At 43.8% G+C, this 19,948-nt stretch overlaps 1 protein-coding gene across 1 annotated transcript in view; it reads right to left on the reverse strand.

Moving 5' to 3' along the window:
* The window catches only part of GRB2 (growth factor receptor bound protein 2), a 90,216-nt gene extending 80,710 nt beyond the window's left edge, over positions 1-9,506 (reverse strand). The window contains exon 1 of the mRNA XM_084838066.1: positions 9,401-9,506. The gene's annotated coding sequence lies outside the window, so the exon portion shown is untranslated. The remainder of the gene's footprint in view (positions 1-9,400) is intronic.
* Positions 9,507-19,948: the final 10,442 nt, after the last annotated feature.

Below are 19,948 nucleotides of genomic sequence, written 5' to 3' on the forward strand. Positions count from 1 at the left end.
AATAACAAGTACCCTAAACACTCCTGGTAAAATACACTGCTTTACAATTATTTCTATAAGGGTCTTTTTACCAAAAGGTCATCAAGCTGGTACACAACCACTTTAAAATAAAATTAAAAACATAGATTAATAAAACCATTAAAATAGCACTCTAAAAAAATTAAAAGCTACATTAAAGAGATGTGCCTTAACACTTTTTCTGAAAGCCAAGAGAATGGGGGCCAGTTGTAATTCTGGAGGGAGGGCATTTCACAATGAGGGAGCAACACAGGAAAAGCCTTTCATACATGGCCAACAAAGAGGCCTCTATAGGAAATGGTGTCCTCAGGAGCATCTCTCCTGCAGATCTTAATAACTGGAAAGGTTGATAATGAGACAGATGGTCCCTTAGATAGCCAGGTCATAAGCCATTTAGAGCTTTAAAGGTTAAAACCAACATCTTGAATTGAGCCCAGAAAACAGCTGGCAACCAGTGCAAGTCTTTCAATATTGATATACTATGGTCTCAATACTGTACACCAGCTAGCTGCTACACTTTGCACCAATTGAAGCTTTCAAACACTTTAAGGATAGCCCTATGTAGCATGCATTGCAGTAGTCTAAACGGGATGTAACCAAGGCATGGGTAACTGTTGCCAAATCAGAATGACTCAGGAAAGATTGCACTGGCGCACTAAACATAATTGTGGAAACACACTCCTTACCACCAGCTGAGAATCCAGGAACAAGTTAGGATCAAAGAGCACTCCCAGTCCTAAACTACAGACTTAATCTTTCAGAGCTGGAGCAATCCATTCCAGAACAGTTTGAAATCTAATTCAGCCTTTCCATTGACCAACAGCATCTCTGTCTTTTCTGGATTTAACCTCAGCCTCATGATCCAGCCTATTATTAAAGCCAGGCAACATTCAAGGGTATCGACTGCTTTCTTAATATTAGGCAACAAGGAGCAAAAGAGTAGAGTGTCATCAGCATATTGGGACACCTTACTCTAAAGATCTAAATTGCCTCTCCCAGTGAATCCACATAGATATTAAATAACACGTGGGACAAGATAAAAGCCAATGTGACACCACAGACCATGAAGTCAAACAGTATCCCCCCAGCCCCACCCTCTGGATATGATCCAACAGAAAGGATCAGGACCATGGCAAAATAGTGCTCCCAAGGCCCAGGCCCACCAGGCAGTCCTGAAGGATATCATGATTGATGGTATTGAAAGCTGTCAAAAGGTCCAGGAGAACTAATAGGGTTGTGCTCCCCGCATCCAGTTCCTGGAGTAGAACATCCACCAAGGCAACCAAAACAGTCTTACTCCCATATTCTGATTGAAATGGGTCCAGATAATCAGTATCATCCAGATGTGTTCTGAATTGCAGCACTACCACCTTCTCAACCACCTTGATCAAGAATGACACATTTGTCGCTGGCCTATGATTATTAGTCAAATCTACTGGGACCAGGGAAGGCTTCTTTAATAAAGATCTTATTACTGCCTCTTAAACAAGAAGGAAGAACCCCCTCCCAGAAAGAAGTATTAATCACCTCCCTTAGCCATGACATCAGTACCGTCTTGGCCTATTTAATCAGCCAAGAAGGGCAAGGGTTGCGTAAACAGGTTGTAGCCAATCCAGACACACTGTCTACATCCTCAAGATCTAGAATCTGAAAAGAATCCAAAACAACTGGAAGAGCAGTTGCCAGTTACATCAATCTGACCTGTCCCAATATTGGAGTCCAAGTCAAGGTGGATCTGGATCTGAGCAACCTGATCCACAAAGAATGAAACAAGTCATTCACAACAAGCTACCAACTGTTCCAGCTCTTCCTCTTCTGCATCCTAGCAAAGGCCTCATACAGTATGGAAAAGCACTGCCGCTCTATTATGTGCAGACACAATGGTGACAGAGAATTAAGCTTTCTTTGCTGCCCTCACCACTATGGTATAACTTTTCAATTAGACTCTAACCTGTATTCAGTCTGATTTGTCATGAGTTTTTCTCCACTGTCCTTCCAGTTTCATTGCCATCAAATCCCTAATAAACCAGGGAGCTGACCTGGCTCCACAAGGAAGGGAGAGGACACATAGACGCAATGTGCAATTTGCAATTGCCTCGGCCATTTGCAAATTTGCTGATAAAAGAGGCAGGAAATTCCCCAACTGCATTCAGACAACCATTGGAATCCATCAGGACCCTGGGGAGGACCATTTTAACTGGTCCACCACTGCTGAGGAGGCCCATACTGGCAGCCAGTCCAAAGCTAACCAGATAGTGATGAATAGCCAGATAATTGAAAGTACAGTCATAATGGTACTGCTACTTCAATAAAAGTACTAATGCTTTTTCAATAGTTACACATTTAAGAGGATTACAAACAGGACAATCATCCAATTAAAGAAATCTTAGTCAATTATTTGTATGTTAGTCAATTTATCTATTGATTAAATTTCTGTGTAGTAAAAATAATACTTCTGAAGGAAGAAGCAGGCTTTAATTTAGATGATGCATGTATGTGTTGTAGTGAGCACCATCTTAGGAGTGGATTTGACTGGATTCGCCCAATTGCTGGGACTTATTTAAGCCATGACGAGCTGCTGCACCCACAAGCACCATCCTGAATATTCAAGCCATGACCATGGCTTGTCATGTCATCTGAACCCGGGGACCGTGTGTTATGGGAGGTTAAACAAAAAGCCTGTGTAATCTCAACATGGACTAGCACTTTGAAAACCTATATAATCCATATAAACACACATTCTTATTGGACAACTATTCATAGTTGTTCCAAATCAGAGGTGCAGAACCTCAGGCCCTGAGGTCCTAATCCAGCCCTCTAGGTTTCCCCAGATGGCCATACCCCTTTCACTTGGCCCCACCCCTTTCTCCCAACCACTAATCTTTTGGTGGTTTCCTGTTTTTTGCACAGTTTTTTCTCCATTCTAAAAGGTTAAAACACCTACCCTAAGGCTTAGTTACTGGCAGTAAGAGCTTTAAGCTAAAATATCCTGGGATTTTCAGTCCTGTGCCTTTTGCCTTCAGCCCTGTCCACCACTGGAATGCCCCCCCCCCAAAAGCTTTCCCAAAATGGAATTTATCCCTCCAGCTGAAAGAGCTTCTGCACCCCTATTCTAAATGACTAGCCACCCACAAATCCATTTGCCAGCTCACGGGGATGAGTGCCCTCAACCCTCTAGTGATCAAGACATCCAACACTACACAGATCCCATCCCTGGAGGTCTAATTTCCATTGTTATTTTTGAGCAGGTAAGAAACAGCAGAAGTCCTTTCCAAGCAGCAGGGAAACTTGCACTGTTTCTTATCTTTTCCCACACAAATGAGAGAAGATCCTGCTTCTCACCCAAGCCCTCTGTGCATGCCAGGAGATCGTGGTGACAAGATTGGTGGCAACAGTAAGCGTGGCTAGAAACATTTTCATTTACTGGGGTCCACAAAACCAGAGATACCTGAAAGTCACTTGGCAGCCAGCCATTATTGTGCTAGCCACTGATCCTACCCCTCTCCCACTTCCAGTTGCACACTCATTCTGTCTCATACCTACTGAATGTCTCCAAAGCCTAGTGTGAAGTGAGATACAGACCCCTCCCTTTCCCGAGGTTATCTATCCATGACAGAGAACCGGAGGGAGGAGCAGACTCAGGGTGTCTTTCCTGCCAAGCATGGAAAGATAGCTCCCACTTTTCTGAAGCAGAGGTAACTTAGGGAAGGGGAGGTAGTTTCTCACTTTGTACTGAGCAACATGGGACAGGTGGAGGCCAGGCAACTCATTTAGGAAAAACATTGAAAACATTGGTGAATTATGTAAATACAATAGCATAAAGCTTGCAAAGTTTCTATATAGCATATGATATACAATCAGAGCAGAAATTGAAAACATTCTTGATGACAATCCTACAAAGAGTAACTTAACAGCAGCCCAAGCCAAGCCAAAATGCTTTAAATTCAATGGAATATAAAGTACTTTGCCTTGGATTGATGTGGAAGGCAGCAATTCTAACTAGTCACAGCTGTATAACAATCACGGCAGAAAGCATTAAATGTATAAAAAAAAAGCAGCTGCAAGCACAAATGAAAAGCTGACTTAACAGAAATATGGGATAGTAACCAACAAAAGAGAAAAATCTTTTTTGAACACTTTGCAAAAATTCTACTCACTCTTATTTTAGATGACGCTTAACATTACCACTTTACTCACAAGATATACTTTACAACTATAGCAGCTTCCAAAAAACTAAACTAAGAGTGTGGCTACCAAAGCATGTAAGCTGTTAAACACAAGATAGACATTCACAAACAGGATGTTGCAGAGCTGTATATACCAAGGAGAGCCACAGACATATTAGGAAATTGCTGACATATTCTTTAATATCACACTTGTCACTTTGTGGCTGTATCAGCTTAAGGCTGTAACAGTAGACAGCAAAGATTACATTTTAGAAGAAACAGTTGACTTAAGGGTGCAATCCTATGCATGTTTAGATATTTAAAAAGTCCTACAATTCCCAGCATCTCTCAGCCAGTATGGCTGGCTGGGGGATGCTGGGAGTTGTAGGGCCTTTTCTGTCCAAACATGCATAGGATTGCACCCTTAGTCAATGCAACAATTCATGTTACTGTAATGAATGTCCTGACAAGGAAAATACAGACAATTTCCTCATAAGACTTATTCTGGTCATATAGTTCTCAGTTTTCATCAAACTTCAGTGTTGGGGAAATCACTGTGCTTTGAATCAGTGCTAAAATTGGGGGAGGAAGAGGACATCATCTTGAAAGATACCCCACCCCCACCAAGGTCTCAGACATTAGCAAGTTCATGCAAACATCTTGCAAGACATACAACTCAACCCAGTTTGAGACTGCTGTGAAAAAAAGCAAATTCCACACCAGGGAACATTAGGAAAGGAATTGCAAATGCCAATCAATATCCAATGCCTTTATACAATCTATGGTGCAACCACACTTGGAATACTATGTACAATTATGCTCATTGTACCTCAAAAAGGATATTGTAGAACTGGAAAAAGGGGGAAACCAAAATTATCAAGGGGCTGGAGCAAATATTCTATGAGGAAAGGTTACAACATTTGGGGCTTTTAAGGTTATAAAAAAGGTGAGTGCTAGGAGACATGATAGAGGTATATAAAATTATGCATGGTGTGGAAATACTAAAACACAGGGTCATCCAATGAAGCTGAATGGTGGGAGATTCAGGACAAATAAAGGGAAGTACTTCACACTGCACATGGTTAAAACTATGGAATTTACTATCACAAGATGAACACTCAACTGGACAACTTTAAAAGGGAATTAGACAAATTTGTGGAGGATAAGGCTCTCAATGGGTTCTAGTCATGATAGCAATATATTTTCCCCACCATCAGAGTCAAGTATTCCTCTAAATACCAGCCGCTGTCCTACTTGTGGGCTTCCCATAGGCATCTGGTTGGCCAGAATGGGAACAAAATGCTGAATTAGATAGGCCTTTAGTCTGATCAAGCATGGCTCTTACAGTCTTAACTCAAGTTGACATATATAGATGACTAGTAGATAACGACTGAACAACAACAACGAAGATATATTTATTTGCAAGGCGGTACTCAAACAGAAATGGAAGGAACTAGGTGAAACTGCATAAGTAGTGGGGCTAGCACAAATTATTTCATCCATCCCTTTTTTGTTCAGATGGACTCAGGGTTATATGGTACAACAGCCTGGCTGTAATGTTGAACCCTTCCAATTCCATAATGATTCAGTTTCATACTGACAGTGAGCATCATAGTGTTTGTGAGCTGATTTGCAGATTTATCATGTGATAATTTATCAGGTGGTGACATATTTAAGTGTGAGTAAGCCATCATAGATCATCCCACCACAGACAGAACCTTCATGTCATCTCTAATAACACTTAAAAGTTATTCAGATAACTCAAATATGAAGAGAATGGTTTCATAGAAAAATATAACTTGCTATGTATACAGCCATATTACCCATCTTGCTTTTAACCCCTCTCACTTCTAGATATTTTACAAATAAGGTGTGGAAACTGACGTAACTATATATATTAAGCAGCAACAACAAAAGGCAACCAGGAATTTCTACCCTGACATGAAACACCAGGCAAAATTACCAAGAACAAGAGAAAATCCCCAAACATTCAAACCTATCCAAATGTTGATTTAGTAGAGTAAACAAGATCAAAAGATACAAACACTGACTGACCTTTCATGTCTTTTTTTAGACCCAGAAATAAGAACATAAAGCACCATACTGCATCAGACCAAAGGACTATTTAATCTCGCATTCCTTCCTATGGTGGCCAACCATATGCCTATAGGATCATGAGAAGCCCACAAGCAGGACATGAGTACAATAGCACCCTCCTGCTCATGTTCCCCAGACATTGGTACTGAGAGGCTTACTGGTTCTGATACTGACCTGATTCGTTCAAGCTTGTTAGGCCATCTATGCATATTGATTGAGGAGTAAGTAATTCTTAATAAAGTACTATTTTAAATATAGTTACATCTCATAGAAACATGCCCAAAGAGATCACAGCATCGTGCAACCTTTTAAATTAGCCCTAAAACATTAGTAGCCTGAAAAAAGTTTTACTTGTCTGCTTTTTACTCATAAAGTGGGCTGGTGGAGGATGGATCTAGCATTCTGTCCTTCTTTAGCCATTCCCTTCTCCACCAGCTTGTTCTGTTTCTGTGCTGAAGCCCATCCTGCTCAATTAGCATAGAAACCAAGCAGTCTGCTGGTGGAAGCACAGATCAGCTCCATCCCTTTGCCACCAGCCCACTGCATTTCTGTGCTGGATGTGCAAGAGAAACATATTAGGCTAGAGCTGATGTGAAGAAGCACTCCGCTGCAAGCCCTTTTGCTTTCCATGTTGGACCATGTAAGGGAGCGCTTCATCTCCTACATTCCAGCATGGAAATGCAGTGGGCTGCCAGAGGACAAATGGAGCACTCCATACCTCTACTGCCAGCCCACACGGTTTCTATGCTGGTCAAGCAGGATGGGCTCCACCTCCTCCCTGCCCAGCAGGAATGCCATCAGCACAGAAGGGCAGTCTACAGTTTTTATACTGGGTGGAGAGGAGGCAAACCACCTCCCTCCACATCCAAGAAAAACAGTGGGCTGCCAGAGGATGGGCCAAGTGCTCCATCCCTCTTCCGGCAGATCACTCACTTGCTTGGGTGAATGTCTTAGTTGCCTATGGTGAGCAGGCAAGTGGTTAAAAATAAGGCTAGTATAGTGCACTCATTGTAATATAAATCCGTTTATCCCACAGGAAGTAGATGATAGAAACAGGAGATTTAATAAATGGTTACGAGTTTTTGTTTGATAGAAATATCTGGCTATATATTAAGCATATACATTGCATTCTTGCTTGTTTTCTGTAACATCCACATATTCCTCAAACAGCTACAGGGAGAAGTGGCCTTAACCTTAAAATGAGGGCCGTAAGTTCAATCATCTTTTTCTAGGGAACCAAATCATTCTCATTACTACTTGGGGAAGTTATGCGAGACCTTCAGCAGCAACAACAATGGTTCATTTCCTCATTGTGCCAATAGCAGAATATGTTTAATCTAAGCTTATAAATAGCCTCCCTCTCTCGCTCGCTCTCTTTCAGGACATCAGCGTTCTACAAATTCCATAAATACATGTACGTCAGCTGGTTAAATTTTAAAAAATCACTGGTAACTTCTGTGGATTTATTTGTGTGGCACCATTTTTTTCTGTAGCTGGTAAAAGAATACAGGACCAGCACTGGTATCATTACTTGTAGATATAGTAGCAGATGTTAGAACTTTGGGGGAGGGGATCCTAAATAGCAACAGATTGACTTCCTTAGAAACTAGCCACATCCTTTATCTAAAAAGATAAAAGAAAGAAAACAAGGCAGTTCATAAGCTGTTACCTAGCCTAAATTGCAACTGCAACACATCACACCAAATATTAGCAAATGTCGAATGGTTATTAAAATATGTATGGGGCTGCTCTTGGTACACTTTGATGCATATACTTTGAGGAGCCCTTATAACTGTGTAGGAAATGAGCACAGTGCATCTGCATAGCACCCGATATTGTAGCAGTAACACTACACAATTGGTTGAACACGGTTTTAGGAAAAAGTTAGAAATGTGTAATCACATGAGAGTGGGAGCTAGCCACTTTTCCTCTGAAGTTGCAGTACAGAAGCATATCTGAATATCTTGCGGTGGTTGAAGCTTCTGAACTGGGGCACTCTTTTGCCACACAGTCAGATAGATCCACTGGTGACAACATCATCAACTCCACCTCCACTCCAAACACAGAATAGACATATTAACTGCAATATGGAATTTCAAAACCTGCCTGGTCCACCCACTCAGTGGACATGGGGCATCCTCATACCAGCACACAATCCTAAGAAGTGATATCATTTTAAGACAAAGAACCAGGGCCCTTGTATGAAGCAGCACTGCCCCAAATTCTGGTCACATTGATCCCAATGAGATTATATATTTTATTGGAACTTGTTTAGTGGAACTTGCTTTCAGTTTCATGGAGCTTTTCTTCAGGCTCAGGTGTTCACTGCTCAGCTGCCTACAAACTGCTTGCCAATGCAACATCTATTCTTAAATTTGCTCTCAAAGCATTCTGAGAGTCGTATAAGGTGCCTAGCCGCTCACCTGGAGCTTCTCAAAAAATAGCAATCCTGTGCATCCATATTTCGGAGAAAGCTCATTCATACTACCGAGTAGCTCCGCGCAGAATCAGGCTGCACGAATTAAGTGTAGAGTAGAACCCAAAACCTTACTTCTAACAGTTCTCTCTCTCTCTCCTCCGCGACTAACACAATTTTCGTTTAAGTCTGTGTTCAGTGTAACTTCCGCTTTTGTATCAAACGCACGTTTATACCAGAATCTAATTTAGTGACACAATCCAACACGGAAAGTATAAATTCAGCAAAATACCCCTATTGACACCCGCCCATCTACCCACTCATACGAACGTATGTGAAGCTGCTTTACACCGCTTCGTACCATTGGCTCTCAAAAAACACCATCAACGGGGTACCCGGTCCCCTTCGTAAGTTAATAATTACTGGGCCAAGGCGAAAAGGATTTCCCACCCCCACCCCTGCTCGCGCGCTCCATTTCTCAGGAACTAGCACCACGGCAAGTCCTCCTTCTTTCGCACGCAGCGGCGGAGTTCCAGGCTGGGAAACTCAGGCGCGCGCCAGGGCCCCCTTGACAGCCAGGGGCGGGACGGGGCCGCCCGCCTGGTCAGCCGCACGGAAGAGACTCCGCGGCGGCTGCGGCGGCTGCGGCGGCTGGCTAGGGCTCCAGCTGTCTCCCCACCCCGCCGCCGCCGCTCCCACTCACCGTGAGCCCGCTGGGGTTCCGCTCCGAGCGGCCCCCTCTTTCTTCTTCCCCCTCAGCAGGAGCGCTGCAGAACAGCTTCCGCGACGGCCCTCCCAACACCGCTCTCGCGATGCCTTCGCACAGTGGGAGCGAGATTTCGCCCACCAACCGAAAAAGCGCACGCGCCAACCTTCAAGGCAGGCAACCTAGAAGCTGCGTGAGGGAGGGGGAGTTTTTGTGCCCAGAGCACATGCGCCAAGCGGCGTCCGGTGGTCGAGCCCCTGGAGTGTCAGTGCGCACGCGCGGCTGCTATGGTGGTGTAGTCGGAGCCGACGCGTTTCATGTCTTGTTCTGTTGCGTTAGGTTTTGCTACCTGACTTGGGAAAACTCTGGATAATTCTTGTTAGTTAGGACCAATTCAGACCATTGTTCCGACTACCTCAGTAGTATCTACACTGACTAGTAGCAACTCTCCTGGGTTCCGAACGGGTGCCTTTCTCTGCAGACGCGAGGGGCTAAACATGGGGCAAGGCCCAACATCAGCATCCAGCAGGGTCGGGTAAATGCTGGGACCTATAGCCCCAGAGCGCAGGACAGGAAGGCCTGGCGTGCTATGGTCCATGGGGTCACGAAGAGTCGGACACGACTGAACAACAACAAATAGCCCCATAGAGCCCGCTAGTTAAAACAGCAGTTGAAGGGCAGCAGCACTTAACCTAGCACTGTGAAGAGAAGTACCAGGTGATGCTGCAGCTGCTGACATCTTCATTTCCACATAATGCCTCTAGGCCTCACTAGTAGGGTAGGAAAGCAGCAAAAAACAAACCCCAAGAAATAGTTCAATTTCTAGCAACCAACGTGCCCTTTTATGTTCAGGTACTACGATAGTCATAGACACAGTTTTCCCACCCCTAAAAAGGCAGGATGCAAATTTTCTTCCCTTTCCTCCCCCCCCCGCCCCCACTTATATGCTATGTCACATTTGTAAGTCAAATCTATGTAGGTGTTTGTATGCTTATATCCGAACCCAACTTTCAGGGTACAGTTAGCTCACACCAAGGAAAGTGTAATTCAGGGTGTAATTTTTATTTAAGTATCTTCTATGAGCACATAATTACACATATAGTATGTTCATGTCAGTATATACTGATTTATGACTTACTAGCTGGTTTGTGTATGATTTCACAAGACTCCCCCCCCCCCAATCAAAACACTCCCCTGCACAGAATGGAGAGAAACTTGCCTTCGTGTGAGCTGAATTTACCCTGAAAGATAGGTTAGGATCAGATGAACCAAACTTGACTTTTAAGCATACGAACACATCGTTTGTACTTGTATAGATTTGATATGGCCCCATGGGAAGAGGGAGAGAAAATGTGTGTCTTAGGTTTTTTGGATTCTTTTATTATCACAGTATCTGAAAACAAAAGGTCTTGCTGGTTGCCAGAAGTGAAGTATCTGTCAGTTCTCCTATTGCACTGCACACTGTGTCAGGGCCCTGCAAGTACTCTGGTGAAATTAGATGGTGGCAGCTGTAGCTTCTCCTGGGACTTTTCCTTACAGCATCAAACTGAGCACGCCACCATCCCCACTGCTGCCCACCACATAGCCTGGTATGTTGCCCTGGGGGACAGGTGTTGGCCAAGCTGTGGAGATGACAGCTGTCTGTCTAATGATGATGCTCCAGATGAAGAGGCTGCAGCAGCTACAATATTTTTGGAAAAAATTCCACTATTTTTATTTTTCTGGGGGGATGGTACTTTTTGCAAGCTCCCTCAAACCTGGCGCCAGCACTACCCTGGACATTCTGTACGCAAAGCATCTACTTTACCACCGAGATGCAGCTTTTTCCTGTTATTTGTATGTGTTGGTTTCACTCTGTCTTTCTCAATATTGTTACAAAAGACCTTTCAGCTATCTAAAAAAACCCCAGTAATATCCTTTGCAACATGGCTGTATTATGGAGCCTTATGAGTAAAATCTGTAAAAAGGAGGGAGAAAGCATCCATAGAAATTGCTAATTAAATCAAGAAATTATTTCAATGCGATGAATACTTCTGCTAATGCTACACCTACTACAAGGTGCAGGAAATAACAACCAAAGTGATCAGGGGGCCAGAATACTCCTCTTAGAGGGAAAGCTACAACAACTGGGCTTTTCAATTTAGAAAACAAGAGACCGATGTGTGTGTAACAACGATAAAGGTGTATAGAACTGTGCACTTCGTGTGAGCTGTTGGAACTGTTGACATAGTTCCAAGTGTATCCTGCATATACTCATTCTCAGCTATTCAGTCCTTATCTGCCCTTGGAATATTTTGCCGAAAATATATATGTCCAGTTCCACAGCCTGGGTATATTCTTCATTATATTCTTTGACACCTAGATAATTAAACTTTGCTCCTATGTCACCTACAGCAAATACTTTTAAAGGGTTGTTGTTGTTCAGTCGTTCAGTCATGTCCGACTCTTCGTGACCCCATGGACCATAGCACGCCAGGCCTTCCTGTCCTGCGCTCTCTCCTGGAGTGTGCTCAAGTTCATATTCATTGCATCGGTGGTGCTATCTAGCCATCTCATCCTCTGCTGTCCCCTTCTCCTTTTGCCTTCATTCTTTCCCAGAATCAGGGTCTTTTCCAGAGAGTTTTCTCTTCGCATTAGGTGGCCAAAATATTGGAGCTTCAGCTTCAGTCTCTGTCCTTCCAATGAGCACTCAGGGTTGATTTCCTTTAGGATTGACTGATTTGACCTCCTTGCAGTCCAGGGGACTCGTAAGAGTCTTCTCCAGCACCACAGTTCGAAAGCATCAATTCTTCGGCGCTCAGCCTTCCTTATAGTCCAGCTCTCACAGCCATACATTACTACTGGGAAAACCATAGCTTTGATTAGACGGACCTTTGTTGGCAAGGTGATGTCTCTGCTTCTTACTATGCTGTCTAGGTTTGCCATAGCTTTCCTCCCAAGGAGCAAGCGTCTTTTAATTTCATGGCTACAGTCACCGTCTGTGGTGATCTTGGAGCCCAAGAAAGTAAAATCTGTCACTGCTTCCATTTCTTCCCCTTCTATATGCCAGGAAGTGATGGGGCCAGATGCCATGATCTTAGTTATTTTAATGTTGAGTTTCAAACCAGCTTTTGCACTCTCCTCTTTCACCCTCAACAAGAGGCTCTTGAGATCCTCTTTGCTTTCTGCCATTAGGGTGGTATCGTCTGCATATCGGAGGTTGTTGATAATTCTCCCAGCAATCTTAATTCTGACCTCTGATTCATCCAACCCGGCATTTCTCATGATGTACTCTGCATATAAGTTAAATAAGCAGGGTGACAATATGCAGCCTTGTCGTACTCCTTTCCCAATTTTGAACCAATCGGCTGTTCCATGTCTGGTTCTTACTGTTGCTTCTTGACCCTCGTACAGGTTTCTCAGGAGACAGGTAAGGTGGTCTGGTACTCCCATCACTTTCAGAATTTGCCACAGTTTGTTGTGATCCACACAATCAAAGGCTTTAGCGTAGTCAATGAAGCAGAAATAGACGTTTTTCTGGAATTCTCTTGCTTTCTCCATGATGCAGCGAATGTTGGCGATTTGATCTCTAGTTCCTCTGCCTCTTCGAAACCCCGCTTGTACTTCCGGTAGTTCTCGGTTCGCATACTGCTGAAGCCTAGCTTGTAGGATTTTGAGCATCACCTTGCTGGCATGTGAAATGAGCGCAATTGTGCGGTAGTTTGAGCACTCTTTGGCGTTGCCCTTCTTTGGAATTGGAATGTAAACTGACCGTTTCCAGTCTTGCGGCCATTGTTGAGTGTTCCAAATTTGTTGGCATATTGAATGCAGCACTTTAACAGCATCATCTTTTAGGATTTTAAATAGCTCAGCTGGAATACTGTCATCTCCGCTAGCTTTGTTGTTCCTAATGCTTCCTAAGGCCCACTTGACTTCACTCTCGAGGATGTCCGGCACAAGTTCAGTGACCACACTATCATGGCTATCAGGGACATTCAGATCTTTCCTGTATAGTTCTTCTGTGTATTCTTGCCACCTCTTCTTAATCTCATCTGCTTCTGTTAGGTCCCTGCCTTCTTTGTCCTTTATCATGCCTGTCTTTGCACAAAACGTTCCCTTGAGATCTCCGATTTTCTTGAAGAGATCTCTAGTCTTTCCCATTCTGTTGTTTTCCTCGATTTCTTTGCATTGTTCATTTAAGAAGGCCTTCTTGTCTCTCCTTGCTATTCTCTGGAACTCTGCATTCAGTTGGATATATCTTCCCCTTTCTCCCTTGCTTTTCGCTTCCCTTCTTTCCTCAGCTACTTGTAAAGCCTCATCAGACAGCCACTTGGCTTTCTTGCATTTCTTTTTCTTTGGGATGGATTTCGTTGCTGCCTCCTGAACAATGTTATGGACCTCCGTCCATAGTTCCTCAGGTACTCTGTCTATCAGGTCTAATCCCTGAAATCTATTCCTCACCTCCACTGTGTATTCATAAGGGATATGATTTAGGTCATACCTGAATGGTTTAGTGGTTTTCCCTACATTCTTCAATTTAAGCCGAAATTTTGCAACAAGAAGCTCATGATCTGAGCCACAGTCAGCTCCAGGTCTTGTTTTTACTGACTGTATAGAGCTTCTCCATCTTTGGCTGCAAAGGACATAATCAATCTGATTTCGATATTGACCATCTGGTGATGTCCATGCGTACAGTCGTCTCTTGTGCTGTTGGAAAAGAGTGTTTGTTATGATCAGCGTGTTCTCTTGGCAAAACTCTATTAGCCTTTGTCCTGCTTCATTTTGTACACCAAGGCCATGCTTGCCTGTTATCCCAGTGATTTCTTGACTTCCTACTTTAGCATTCCAATCCCCTATGATGAAGAGGACATCTTTTTTTGGTGTCCGTTCTAGAAGGTGTTGTAGGTCTTCATAGAACCGATCAACCTCAGCTTCTTCAGCATCAGTGGTTGGGGCATAGACTTGAATTACTGTGATGTTGAATGGTTTGCCTTGGATTCGTACTGAGATCATTCTATTGTTTTTAAGATTGTACCCCAGTACTGCTTTTCCTACCCTTTTGTTGACTATGAGTGCTACTCCATTTCTTCTAAGGGATTCTTGCCCACAATAGTAGATATGATGGTCACCTGAATTAAATTCGCCCACGCCTGTCCATTTTAGTTCGCTGATTCCCAAGATGTCGATGTTCAATCTTGCCATCTCATGTTTGACCACCTCCAGCTTACCTTGATTCATTGATCTGACATTCCAGGTTCCTAAACAAAATTGTTCTTTACAGCATCGGATTTTCTTTTCACCACCAGACACATCCACAGCTGAGTGTCCTTTCGGCTTTGGCCCAGCTGCTTCACTCTTTCTGGCGCTACTTGGAAATACCCTCTGCTCTTCCCCAGTAGTATATTGGACACCTTCCGACCTGAGGGGCTCATCTTCCGGTGTCATCTCTTTTAGCCTTGTGATACGTTCCATGGGGTTTTCTTGGCAAGAATACTGGAGTGGGTTGCCATTTCCTTCTCCAGTGGACCACATTTTGTCAGAACTCTCTGCCATGACCTGTCCGTCTTGGGTAGCCCTGCACGGCATAGCTTATGGCTTCACTGAGTTACGCAAGCCCCTTCGCCACAACAAGGCAGTGATCCATGAAGGGGACTTTTAAAGGGAGCCCAGTACAAAGAGCAAGATGGACACACTCTCCACACTGGAAAATGTCCAGTTAAGAATACCTACCAGAGACACCCCAGTTTGGCTAAAACCCTATTTCTCTGTTGTTGTGAGAGTTGGCAACCCTATCTCAAACTGTGCCAAGATCACAATGGTGCTAAAGTGTTTATTTAAAAGGCTAACATTTAATTGACTTTAATAAAAACTCAGCTTCAGCAATAACTTGATTTCTCACTCCACTTAGACTCCAGTTTGCGCATAACACCAATGTGTGGGTTATTTAAACCAAGAATTGGCAGGGGTGAGCGCACAAGAGGTGTTGCCTCCTGTGCACTCCTCACTTCCACTTTTAATGGACAGCCTACAATTGGCTGGGTATACAGTCATTGGCAGTACAATCTATGCATGTTTACTCAAAAGGAAATCCCACTGTTTTCAACGGAGCTTACTCCCTAGTAATTGTGTTTAGCAAGTTTTTTTTATTTTTTTATGACATTTGCTATCTGTGCTTATTCAGAGTAGGGTTGCCAAACAATTTTTCCAGTAGGGCTCCCATGCCCTTACCAGCTGCATAATAGTTAGGTCAGAAATCAGCAGGTTTAATGGTATCCTAAAATCTGGCACCTGAAGCAGGCCATGTCATCCTGCTCAAAAGTAGGGCTGGCCATAAATGTCAGGGAATTCTTTGTGGGGGTGGGGTGCACAGATCCATTCTGAAATAAGCACTGTTTGGGTTATTCTTCACCTAAAACAGACAACAACAATTACAGTCAGTCTGACTTTCCTTTTGACACAGAGTATAGCATGATTTTAGAAAACGTTATAGCCCCAACAGGCTTTAGTTTCCCCCTTTCAATCACATTCTGGGCAACACTCCCAATTGCTTTCCAAATGGAATCAAATTAGTTCTGCTGTTCCCTTTTAGGTGTTGCTGAAGTCAGTGGAAATATAAAATAAGCCAAAGGAATGATAAATTTACGTTGGAATCCCAAACACATTTACTAAGGAGGAAACCCCAATGAACAGTGGGACTTATTTCCCAGCAAACATGAATAGAATTGCAGTGTATGACTCTTGAAAAGCTTGTGAGCTTGACAACACTGCCTAGCAATTACTCATGATACTTACTCATGAGTAACTAACTTCATTTCCATTAACATTGCTCGCAAATCCTAGGAACATATGAGTTGGGAAGAACGAACTGACTATAAAGTATAACTGTCTGCCACAACATTGGACAGCACATGCACTGCTCCCCTAGGTATCAATCCTAAGAAAGTATTGTTGCACTCACTCACTTTCCCAAAGGGTAGGAAGTTACAAGGTGCAGTGCTTACCTTCTAGATGCTTACCTGGGTTTGGTTTCATTTGAAAGGGCACTGGAGGTTTATGGCATTGTATAACATTTGAGTTTATTTACATGTATACAGTCTATCTATATAGGTTGAGCAGAAGTGGAGGCACAGCCTAAACTAGAGGTAGGCAACCTGGTGCCCCCCACATATTTTGGACTACAACTACCAGAAGCCCAACTGAGCATGGCCAATGGTCAGGGATTATGGGAGTTGTAATCCAAAAAAGTCTCAAAGGTACCAAGTTGCCTACTCCTGGTTTAAACACTCCAATGGACAGACAAATCCACTGGCCTGAATCAGAACTCTAGAGATAGCCCTAGCCAGGGTTTACATGAAGTTTGGTGGGGCGCTTGGCGTTACACCCATCCCTGTTAGGTGCCTCAGTGGCCACAGCAGAGCCAGCAAATCCCCCCTCCCCCCTCCCCCGGTAGCAGAGAAGCTGGTGAAGCCCCACTGGGTGGCATGGCTCCGCTTTCCTTACTTTGAGGCAGAGAGGCACCAGCAGCAGGAAGAAAGCTGGACTAGTGCTGCCGCCAGTGCTCACCATTTTAATGCCCACACGATGTGTCTGGAGCAATGCTCTATTGGGGCCCCAGAGACAGAATGGGGGAATCAAATGGTGGGTGCCAGCAGCAACACTAGATTGGCTTTTTTCTTGCTGCTGGGCTACTGCGCACCTGCCTCAAGCTAATAGGAGTGGGCCTTCTGGAGGGTTTGGGCCATCAGCAAGCGCCCAATGGTGCTAACCCTTGATACTGGGCATGCAGCCAGCACCCCAAACTGCTGTTAGCTTACAGAGCCCAAACTCAGCTTTCTGTGTCTCTTCTTTGTTTTTTCTTCTCACACAGATAATATAGATTACATCATCTCTCACTGGGTAGGGGAAGGTCTGCTTTTACCCCATTCAGAAGACTTAGGGTGATTCCAGACAGACGTATCCTAGCACTACTAATAAAAAGGCATTGTGCAGCTGTCTTTTCCTCCTTATGAGGTTTTCTGGTAAAAAAGACAAGGTGGATGAAGCAGTGGGAAAAAATAGGCTTACAAGCGGAGGACAACATTGTCTGGACCCCACCCCCCTAAAATTCAGTGAATGAAGCAGGATGATTGCATAATAAAGGTCTCATCTGGAAGCACTCATAAGGGAGATCATCTAACAATAAGCTCCCATAGAAACACATCACCTGTAGTTTTCTTAAGAGAGGTGTCTGGGAAATTTGTCATGGACTATCAAGAACATTTGTAGCCATTCTGGCTCCATTCATCCTCTCCTGTCCAAACTGTCTCATTAGGGTGAGGAGCATGGTTTTCTGCAAATATTCTACTCATAAACCCCCCAGTAAATGACATCATAAAGGAAGGTCAGCCCAAGCCATTTTCTACCTAAGGCGAAGGACAAGATGGCGTCATACCCCGTCGCACGTACAAAAGCTGGCTGGACTGGTGGCTGAATCTTACTTCAACACTGGTGATAGGATAATGCCCACCACCTCATCTGAGGGAAGCAGGTTAACTTAGGGGGTGCAGGGCAGGCCACACACAGCTCCGCTTCCAACATCACACTGCTGGTCCCCACTCACCAGAAACTGCCACCTGAGGCGCATGCCTCACTCTGCCTACTGGTCAGGCTGGCTCTGGATAAAGCAATTATTTTTGCCTTTTTATGACTAAAAGTTTAAAATCCAACATGAATCTGAAGAAGATAAAGGATATGTGTGATAGCTGGAGGTAACTATGGTTCATGTGTTTTCTCTGACGTGTCATGCATAAAGAAAAATGTTATGTGCATTTAAATATAGAGGTGGATGATAGTGACTCACAATGCTAAACTTCTGAGGCCTTTCACTTAGCAAGCTGCTTATTTCTGTCCATTTCCTTGATAAAACATATCAAAAAAGAAAGCCAAGTGCTTTTGAACTGCATTCTCACAGGTGATGTGAGCATGGCTTCTGGTGGCCAAGGGGTAGGTTTCCTACGTTACACATGTCCTGCCCCTTATTTCCTGACAGTGTTCTCTTCCTACATTTCTGGCACCTACTTTTGTTACAGAATCCCATAATTCTTACTTTCTTTTCCTTATCCTAATCCCTGACAGAATTAATCCAGTGTTAATAAAATAATTTTCTGTAGCCAGGGTAAGGTGTAATTTATTCAGGTAGAGGCTTTTCTGGTTGCCACATCTGAAGTTCATGTTTTTTAAAGCACAGAAATCTACACTTTCAGGTTGCAAGGTATTCACTCAAAGTGCTGCTGAAATATAGAAAGATAGGGTAGGAATCGTTATGCTTCAGAAAACTCTTTTCAAGCTAAAGTTTTAATGTTAGAAGATACTACAGGAAAATATAGGAAGAACTCTGTGACCTGACCATGTTAACCCCGCTCCAGGGCAAAACACAAATAAGGTAGCCACTTATGAGCTGCCAAAAAAAGAGGAAATGCATCATAAAAGAGGAGACGAAAGAAAACACAGATCTGCATAACATTTGCAAATTTGTATATACTATTTCATATCTGTTGTGACCAAGCAACCAGTGCGCCTGCTCGCTTTGCTGTCCAGGCGCTAACAACAGTTGATGGGCAACTTTGAGGCCCCTCCCTGCTCTCCCTGCTTACCTTGAAACTGCACTTGGACTGGACAGCCCTTCAGGCAGATGATGCCTTTGAACAGAGGACTGTCCTCTGTAAAGTAGGACACATAGCCACCCTAGAAAGAAACTGTACATGGTAAATACAGAGATACCAGGATGCAGTGATAAGGAAAACAGGTACTGCTAAGAGTGGAACGTAATTAATTAATAGCAGTGGGGATGGCAGGCGGCCTGGGCCTGACTTCCTTGTGCTGGGAAGAATACATCTGAAATCTGAGATAGCAGCAGGAATGTCCTCTGAGGGGATTCTGGCAGGGGGCAGGGCTCGGAGCCTAAGCCCTGCCCCTTGGAGGAACCCAAAGAGGCAGCACCGGCTGGGTTGGGGTGCTCTGCAGACAAGAGGTTCTGCAGCCCTGAGTTAAGGACAGAAAGATAGAATGGTTCCACAATACATTTTGACTGGTAGCACTAGGTGTTGTCTGAATGGAAGCACCCTGTAAGTCCCATCGATTTGCCATGAAAGTTATACCCACATTGTAGCCCTTGCAGCAGGTAGAAAAGAGCTTGTGGGGAGCTACTTAAGATATATGTGTCTTTGACAACACATTTGTCTCCCATAAAATATACGTAAATCAAATATTTATGTGAACAAGCTCTTTTTAACAAGGCTCTCATGATCCCACACACTGATAATCAGTGAGGCAAAAACAAGCAAATTAGCACCATGACAGGTATTGATGCAATGGGACATATACTTTTGCTGCATTCCTAAATGATGTTTCACAAAACACTAACACAGCAAGTTTGTAAAACATTGTTTAGCAATGCAACATAGGCATGTTCTATTCCAGTCTTTCCCAACCCGGTGCCTTCCAGATGTGTTAGACTGCAACTCCCATCATCCCCAGCCAGCATGGCCCATGGCCCATGGCCATGCTGGCTGGGGTGGTGGGAGTTGC

The sequence above is a fragment of the Heloderma suspectum genome, chromosome 2 (assembly GCF_057233095.1).
Source record: "Heloderma suspectum isolate Gila_16-S chromosome 2, 16-S_ref, whole genome shotgun sequence".
In the NCBI taxonomy this organism is placed as follows: Eukaryota; Metazoa; Chordata; class Lepidosauria; order Squamata; family Helodermatidae; genus Heloderma; species Heloderma suspectum.